This window comes from Cebus imitator, unplaced genomic scaffold (assembly GCF_001604975.1).
Source record: "Cebus imitator isolate Cc_AM_T3 unplaced genomic scaffold, Cebus_imitator-1.0 Scaffold340, whole genome shotgun sequence".
Lineage (NCBI taxonomy): Eukaryota > Metazoa > Chordata > Mammalia > Primates > Cebidae > Cebus > Cebus imitator.
This window is the reverse complement of record NW_016107655.1, coordinates 1,804,184-1,812,785: the sequence shown is the minus strand read 5'-3', so window position 1 is coordinate 1,812,785 and position 8,602 is coordinate 1,804,184. Positions and strand designations below refer to the sequence as shown.

Genomic DNA, 8,602 nt, shown 5'->3' with positions numbered 1-8,602 from the left:
GCCCGGCTTTTTTTTGTTTTTTTAAAGGCAGTTAAGATCATCGATTTTTCAGCCTCTCTTCTTCTCTAGTATATGTGATGAATGCTATAAATTTCCCCGTAAGCTTCCTTTTCTTGATATATCATAACTTCATGGTTATTCAGTTCAAAATATATTCCAATTTTATTGTGATTTCTTGTTCAACTCATGGTGTATTTAGAAATGTATTGCTTGATTATCCAGGTGGCCAATATCATCACAAGGGTTCTTTAAATGCAGAAGCAGAGCCTCCAGAAAGAACTTAGCCCTGCTGACATCTTGATTTAAGCCCAGTCAGACCCATTTCAGACTTCTGAACTTCAAACCTGTAAGACATTAAGTTTAGTTACAACTGTAACAGGAAACTCAGATACTTGATATATTTATTGAAGCATCTTCAAGGTGTGGCATTATCTTTATCTTTTTTTTTTTTTTTTTTTTTTGAGATGGAGTCTTGCTCTGTTGTCAGGCTAGAGTGCAGTGGTATGATCTCGGCTCACTGCAACCTCCGACTCCCAGGTTCAAGCAATTCTCCAGCCTCAGCCTCCTGAGTAGCTAGGACTACAGGCTCCTGCCACCATGCCTGGCTAATATTTTTGTATTTTTATTAAAGATGGGGGCTTTACCATGTTGGCCAGGATGGTCTTGATCTCCTGACCTTGTGATCTGCCTGCCTCTGCCTCCCAAAGTGCTAGGATTACAGGCTTGAGACACCACGCCTGGCCAATATTATCTTTTTCTCTCCCATTCCATGGAACTTCAAAATGTGCCCAGTATGTTAAGGAGAAAACTGGCCCTTTGTCAAACTTAGTTCTCTGCTTCTCCCTTCTCACTGGGATCTTGCCTCCACTTCTGTTTTTCCAGCCCCGAGACTGCCATCAGCTCAGTTTCTCTGTAAGCCAGCAGTGGCCCACTGCTCAGGCAAAGGCAGATGTCCCTTGGCCTTGTGCAGAGTGGCTCATCTTTAAATGTTCCGACTCTCCCTTCTCTTATTCATACCTTTGCAAGGAAATAGGGTCTATGAGGATGGAGATCACTTTTTTCTTGTCCAGCATTCTAATCCTAGGTTGGGAAATAGTGTCTAATATAATATTGGGCTCAAAAAATTATCAGCTAGATCAGTAAATGCACACAAATATCTCAAACATGAGTTGAGCAATCTCCTTGGCAGGCCTGTAGACAAAAACTAAATAAAGTCCAGAGGTGATCATTCCCCCTAAGGTTAATTATCCACCTAAAACTAACACAGCTTAAATCCAATAGTGGCCACTGTGTCCCTGACCCTAGATTAGATCAAACTCTGAAAACTTCATGTGTACTGGGACAAAGTCATATTGCAAAGATAGGACATCCAAAGTGCTAAAGTCATTTCTGTGCTTTGGTACAGGCTCTCACAAATAGCAAAGCAGAAGGAAGGCTAGATGCTTGTATGGTGGGAAACAGTTCAAAAACTTCATGGCAAAGATGGTCTTTGGAAAACTGGGAATTTATAAATTTATTATTAACTGTGTACTGGGCACCGTGGTAAGTGCTTTCCAAATGTTAATTGATAGTAACCCCACAAGGCTATTGCCATCCCCTTTTTGTACAAAGAGAAAGTGAAGCACAGAGAGGTTAACCAGTGACTTGCCCAAGGTCAGGTAGCTAGTAGATGTCCAAGCTGGCATTCAAACTAGGCAGGCTGCTTCCATAGTCCATGCTCTTCCTCATGTGGCCTCTGGCATTTGTCTCTGGAGCAATTTCACACTTTTCCAAGGGATCTTGAAGTAATAATGGCATGTTTTGCAGGGGAGCAACACGTTTGTTTAAACTGTTTCCAAGTTCAGAATTGGTTAGATTGGCACTAGCTGCTATAATAACAAAGCTCCAAAGCCTTAATGGTTTAACACAATAAGAGTTGACTTCTTACTAACATAAAGCCCATCTGGCAGCAATCGTGGTGATTTGTTGGGGTGGGAGTGGGGAGTTCACGTTCGTAGCTCCATTCAGTCATTCAGAGATCCAGGCTGGGAGAGGCTTTGCTGTTTTCAGCACTCCAGCCTGGACAACAAGAGCGAAATTCAGTCTCAAGAAAAAAAAGTAAAAAACAAAATTTGAAGAAACTATTGATTGAAAAACTTTTGTACTCGAAAGCACCAAGCCCCAAATTCAAGAAACTACAAACCTCAGGGGAAAAAAAAAAAGTAGAGGTGCGAGACCGGGAGAAAAGACATCTAAAGAATGTGTTAACAAGTCAGTTGCCACTGTGGAGACTGGGGCTTAATTCCACTGGGGAAACTCTGAGAGTCAGAGTACATATCCCATTCATGGGACAGGCAAACAAGGGTTTTTGTGCACCAACTCTTGTCAGCCATTGTTGGAGTGTTTTTCCCACCACGGGTCATAAATCCTCTAGCCCTCTGGCCTACTGTGCAGGTGGCAGAGCAGATTCCTGGTGCTACAGAATGCCTTCATGCAAGGAACACAGATGCTGGCAGCTGGAAGTGTCCTAATGTGCATAAATGCTAAGGGTGAGGGGGTATGGGTGGGACACTAAGAGTTTCCATGTCTCTGCAAGGATCACTGGTAACACATGGACTCAAAAGACATGTCTTTGTCCCTCCCTGCCCAAGCACACTTCTGCTACGCAATGGGGAATGGGGAGGCACAAATAGAATAACAACAATAAAACTCCCTTTTAGAAAAGAGAGAAGTGGAGACCCATAACCATCATGGGTCAGTATCAAATTTGAAGTTGGGCAGGCACTAGGAGGCTCTCAACTAGGGGTTCTGATTAGATCGGAATCTGTTCTCTGACAGGAGCTCCTTTGCTCATTGCTGTCCAAGATCACTGGTACCTCCTTTGGGAGGATCTTCATTTTCTATTACCCTCTCTATCCATATCTGGGTATTGAGGAGTTCGTGCTCCTTGGGGCTATGTGACTTTTCACCTACTTGTGCTGTGAAAACTTGAGGACTGTATCCAAGTCTGAATACTCCAGGTTTCTGGTTTGGTTCAGAAAGTAATTATCTCAAAATGTTTGCAATCTTCAGATCTATTTGCTTCCAGTCAGTTTCACGTGGTAGTTTTCAACCTCACACACACAAAGCAAGGTCAAGGGTAGGGCCTGATTCCACCAGTGAACATACTTGAGACATTTTTAGATTTAGATGGTTTATTACTTCTATAAATAGCAACAGAGAAGCATAAGTGAAGATGCCATCTCCCTGGGTCTGATGATTGCAGTATGACCTGTGGGATACTCCATTGCTAAGAAGCTAAATCTAGATGGCAGCTAGTGCTTTCATAGCCTTCAGTCCTATCATGAGGGGAGTGGGGCAGAAAGCCCCATATATCATCAAAACCTGGGAGGTGATGAGAAACTATGTCATGACAGCCTCTTTGGAGAGATAGAAAAGCGAGTGAGAGATACCTTTCTAGTAGCTCCTTAGACACCTCCCATAAGGATGAAAAGGTGTATGCCAGGGCTCAGAGAAGTTGCAGTTCAAGTCTTTGCCTCTATTGATTTGTGTAAGCTTATCAATAGAGTAAGCCATGGCAGAGCTGTTTCACAAAAGTGGTCCTCTCCCCAGTTCTTTCCTAGACATAATTTTAAAATCTGATTGCTGTCTTTGGCCCCATGGGGGAGAGGACCACTGTGTCCTTAATTGATGGCAACTAACTAGCTTGGGTAAGAAGGACCACTGTGTCCTTAATTGATGGCAACTAACTAGCTTGGGTAAGAAGACCATATTCTTTTTTTTTTTTTAGAAGAAGTTTCCCTCTTGTTGCCCAGGCTAGAGTGCAATGGTGTGATCTTGGCTCACTGCAATCTCTATCGCCTAGGTTCAAGTGATTCTTCTGCCTCAGCCTCCCAAGTAGCTGAGATTATAGGCACCCACCACCACACCTGGCTAATTTTTCTATATTTAGTAGAGGTGGGGGTTTCACCATGTTGACCAGGCTGGTCTTGAATTCCTGACCTCAGGTGAGGCACCCGCCTCAGCCTCCCAAAGTGCTGGGGTTATAGGCATGAGCCACCACACCTGGCCAAGAAACATATTCTTTTACTAGATCTTTTCCACATGGTCGGGTTGTAATGGACATTTGTTGCTCAAAACCTCTCTCAGGTTCATCTCTTGTTTTTAGGACATAGATGAAGCCAGCTTTTTCAACCTTGCAAAATCTCACATACTTGGATTTTTTTGAATCAGGGTCTTGCTGTGTCACTTGGGCTAGAGTGCAATAGTGAGATCATAGCTCACTGCAACCTCAAACTCCTGGGCTCCAGCAATCCTCCCACCTCAGCCTCCCAGTAGCTAGGATCACAGGTGTATGCCCCCACACTCAGTTAATTAAAAATAATATTTTTTAGAGATGGGGTCTTGCAATGTTGCCCAGGCTTATCTTGAATCCTTGGCCTCAAGCAGTTCTCCTGCCTAAGCCTTCCAAAGTGTTAAGATTGTAGGTGTGAGCCACTGCACCCAGCCTGGATTTTTAATTTCTCTTTATTTTTGTTTGCAAAAAGGCCAATTCCCTGTGCTTGTCTTTTTCTTGTAACATCTAATTAAATGTAGCCAGTAGCAACAAACATAGAACAGAATGTGCTGCTGACATTCTATTTTACCTCCTCTTCGCTAGAGCTCAGCAGACTTAGTAGGCCTATGTTCTATCTTCCAGGTCACTGAAGACAATAGTTTAAACAAATGTTTTGCTAGTCAGATTATTTCTGCAGCAATAAAATATCATTTACTAATTTTACTTTTAAATTGTATATTCATTTATTTACACATATTTATTAACTTACAGCATGAGAAACATAAAACTCTATCACTAAAAAAAACTCTATTTTTAGTTTGTTTTTAATTTTGAGAAATATTATCTATGTAGTAAAATACAATATTCATATTTCCACCACCCATATTGTAAAAGTAATTATTTTGTCTTATTTGTTTCCTGTGTTTTCTTTCCCATTCTATAAACAGAAAATGTTGCCTGTAATCTCACCCCAAGCAGGGTCCGGAGAGACTAGCTCTAGGTGACAGAAGTGCCAGAGAAACAGGAAACTCACACTAAATGCCAGGAAGGTGAGGAGAAAGTTAATCCCCAATCCCAGCTACTTTTTTCTCTTTCATTTTTTTTTTGTTTGTTTGTTTGTTTTGTTTTTGTAACAGTCTTGCTCTGGAGTGCAGTGGCACGATCTCAGCTTACTGCAACCTTGGCCTCCCGGGTTCCAGTGATTCTCCTCCCTCAAGCTCTCAAGTAGCTGGGATTGCAGGCGCATGCTACCATGCCTGGCTAATTTTTGTATGTTTAGCTCTACTAAACATACAAAACGGGGTTTCACCATGTTGGCCAAGCTGGTCTCGAACTCCTGACCTTGTGATCCCCCTGCCTCAGCCTCCCAAAGTGCTGGGATTACAGGTGTGAGCCACCGCACCTGGCTTCTTTTTTTTGAGACAGTCTCACTCTGTTACCCAGGCTGGAGTGCAGTGGCACAATCATGGCTCACCACAGCCTTGACCTCCAAGGCTCAGGTGATCCTCCCACCTCAGCCTCCCAAGTAGCCGAGACTACAGGTGCCCACCACTGCGTTCGGCTAGTTTTTGTATTTTTTTGTAGAGATGGGGTTTCACCATATTGCCCAGGTTGGTCTCAAACTCCTGGGCTCATGTCATCAGCCCACCTTGGCCTTCCAAAGTGCTAGGATTACAGATGCCCAGATTCATTTGTTAAAAAAATTGTAAATATTAAGATGAGGGGGTCTTGCTATGTTGCCTAGGCTAGTCTCAAACTTACAACCTCAAGCAATCCTCCAGCCTAGGCCTCCTAAAGTACTAGAATTACAGGCATGAGACACCACACCTGGCAAATATGGAATGCTTCACAAATTTGTGTGTCATCCTTCCACATGGGCAATGCTAATCTTTGTATCATTCAATTTTTTTTTTCAGTAAATATGCTGCCAAAGCAAGCATGGAAACCTCAGCTTCCAGGAGCATATCATAACCTTTCCCCATTTTCACCAAAGTTTTCATGGACCACAAACCCACATACAGTTAATTCCCTGTATCTGGGGTTCCACATCTGAGGGAGTCAACCAACTGGGGATCAAAAATATTCAGAAAAAACAAATACAATTTTCGTGTAAAATTTGCTATCATGGGGAAAAAACCAACAATAAAAAATAATACAAAATTTAAAAACGCAGAACAATAAATACAAAATTTTAAAATACAGTGTAACAACTATTTACATAGTATTTGCATAGCATTAGTTATTATAAGTAATCTAGAGATGACTTAAAGTATGTGCATAGGTTATATATAAGGCACTTAAGCATCTTCAGATTTTGTTATCTGTAGGCAGCCTTGGAATCAATCCCCCGTGGATACTAAGAAATGGCTGTAACCATTTTCACCCTTTCCTGAAGGACTGCTGTTCAAGCAAACTTTAATATGTATCAAAATCACCTGAAGGGTACAGATTGCTAGCCCTACCTAAGTGTTCCTGACTTAATAAGTCTGAGGTTGGACCCAAGAATTTTCATTCCCCCAAAGTTCCCAGCAGATGCCAATGCTGCTGGTCCAGACCACACAGGAGAACCACTCTATCCATTTACCAGGAGTACCTGGTACTAGAGACAGGCCCTCTCTGCCTATCTAGAGACACAAGATGGGAGAACTTGTCCCCTAGCAGTGAACTCTTGCTCTAAAGACAGGTCAACTCTGGTATCAAGCTCCAGCTGGCTAAAAGCTAAAGGGTGAATTTTTCTCCTCATCTTCATTAGCAGCATCTGTGAATCTCCTTCCTTGTGAAGTTTCTAGCTGGCCCCATAAATGCTGGGAATAGGCTCTCTCCCTGGTGTGGACCTTCACACAGAGATGGGCAGACAGCACGTGCCCAGGAGCAGTGCGGTGTGTCAGGAAAGGCATGGGCAAGTGACACAGTTCCTGAGCTTCACTTTCCTCATATTCATAACACGAGACAATGATACCCACGTACTACAGGGTTGCTGAGAAGAGTAAACGGGAATAGTGTGAGCAGCAGTCCCATGTTAACTGTAAAGTAGCTTAGAAATAATAATGATTACAGACTCAGGTCAGATTTGCACCTTAACAATTAACTGTGGTTTCTTTTACCCCCACCTCTAGTGATTTTTATTTTTTGTTTTTAAGGCTTTTTTCACCCTTCCCCCAGCAGTAGCCCTTTAACTTTGAGCCTGGTGTTACTGATTCTGACTCATTTTGGAAAGAAAAAATCAATGATACTTATTAAAGCACAGTAAGACAGATTTTATTCAGGACCATCAGGAATAGGTATAGCAACCATGGCAAAGGGATTCTGAATTAGGAGAGAGAGAGTGGGCTCAACTCTAAATACAGCATGGGTAAGTGGGAATTTATAGCCAAGGAACAGAAGCCTGGGGTCACTGGATGGAAAATTACTAAGAAGTAACTTCAGGAGTAAAGGGGTTTCTTGCTGAAAATAGGTTAAGCTGATTAGACATCAGCTGGGGATGGTAGAGGATGAGGAGCCTGATCAGATATTCAGAGTGGAGGGTTCTAACTGGATTTTCCAAGGAAATGCACAGATAAACCTACAAGAAGTTTCAGGAGTCTGACTAAAGTTTGGCCAAGCAAAGAATCTTTGTCACCTTCCATTGGTGTATTCAAACACTTAAAACTCAAGCTACTCATTACTATCTTTAGGCTCTAAAAAGAAAAAACAATCAAGGGACATGGCATTATACTTTTATATTAGTAAATCCAAAGTCATTTTCTCAATCTCAGCAGTCAAGAATGAAAAAAAAATTTTTTTTTGAATAATAAAAAGAAGCAACAAAGTTTACCACTGGTTATCACTGAGCTAAGGTTTTGCAGCCCCATTTTACCCCCTCTCCCTTTGCTCTTTGCCATTTGAACCTTAGGTTCAGTCACAGAATCTCCCCAGTACTGAGGCAGATGGAGAGAAAGAAAACGGAGATGTCCACTGAAGGTGCGGAGGAGGGGAGACCACTGCAGATTTTGGCAAAGATCCCTTTGCATTTGCTGTATAGTAAGTCATCCTTTCTTCCCTTGCCATCTTGTGGTTGTGTAGGGTAGTGATTCCATTCTTGCTATGTTGGAGGAAACCACCCAGTCCGTAGTCAAAAGACCTGGATGCAGTCTTAATTCTACCACTTACTAGCTGTGCGACCTTGAAGCCATCATTTAACTTCCTCCGTTTTTACATCTGCAAAATACATCTACCACTATTTGCCTCATGGAATTGTTTTGGATAATACATCCCACGCATGCCTGGTATAAGGCAAGTGTAAAATATCTATTGAGGAAATCCTTTCTTTCCCTGGCTTTTTTTAAATATTAAAAGAGTATTCCTGGCCTGTGATCCTACCTCCTGAACCGACGGAGCTGGGCTTACTTGCAGTGGAGACTAGGCCCGCCCTAGCAAAGCCCTCAACCCTGAACCCACCAAAGCTTTCCCTGGCCGGGCGCGGTGGCTCAAGCCTGTAATCCCAGCACTGTGGGAGGCCGAGGCGGGTGGATCACGAGGTCAAGAGATCGAGACCATCCTGGTCAACATGGTGAAACCCCGTCTCTA

At 42.6% G+C, this 8,602-nt stretch overlaps 1 protein-coding gene and 1 non-coding gene across 3 annotated transcripts in view; one reads left to right on the top strand and one right to left on the bottom strand.

Moving 5' to 3' along the window:
• TOPBP1 (DNA topoisomerase II binding protein 1) overlaps positions 1 to 8,602 on the top strand; it is a 74,700-nt gene that overhangs the window by 3,181 nt on the left and 62,917 nt on the right. The gene's annotated exons all lie outside the window — the stretch shown is intronic.
• LOC119467857 lies at positions 5,867 to 5,976 on the bottom strand. The gene has a single exon (XR_005196493.1). It is a non-coding gene; the product is annotated as a U6 spliceosomal RNA (small nuclear RNA).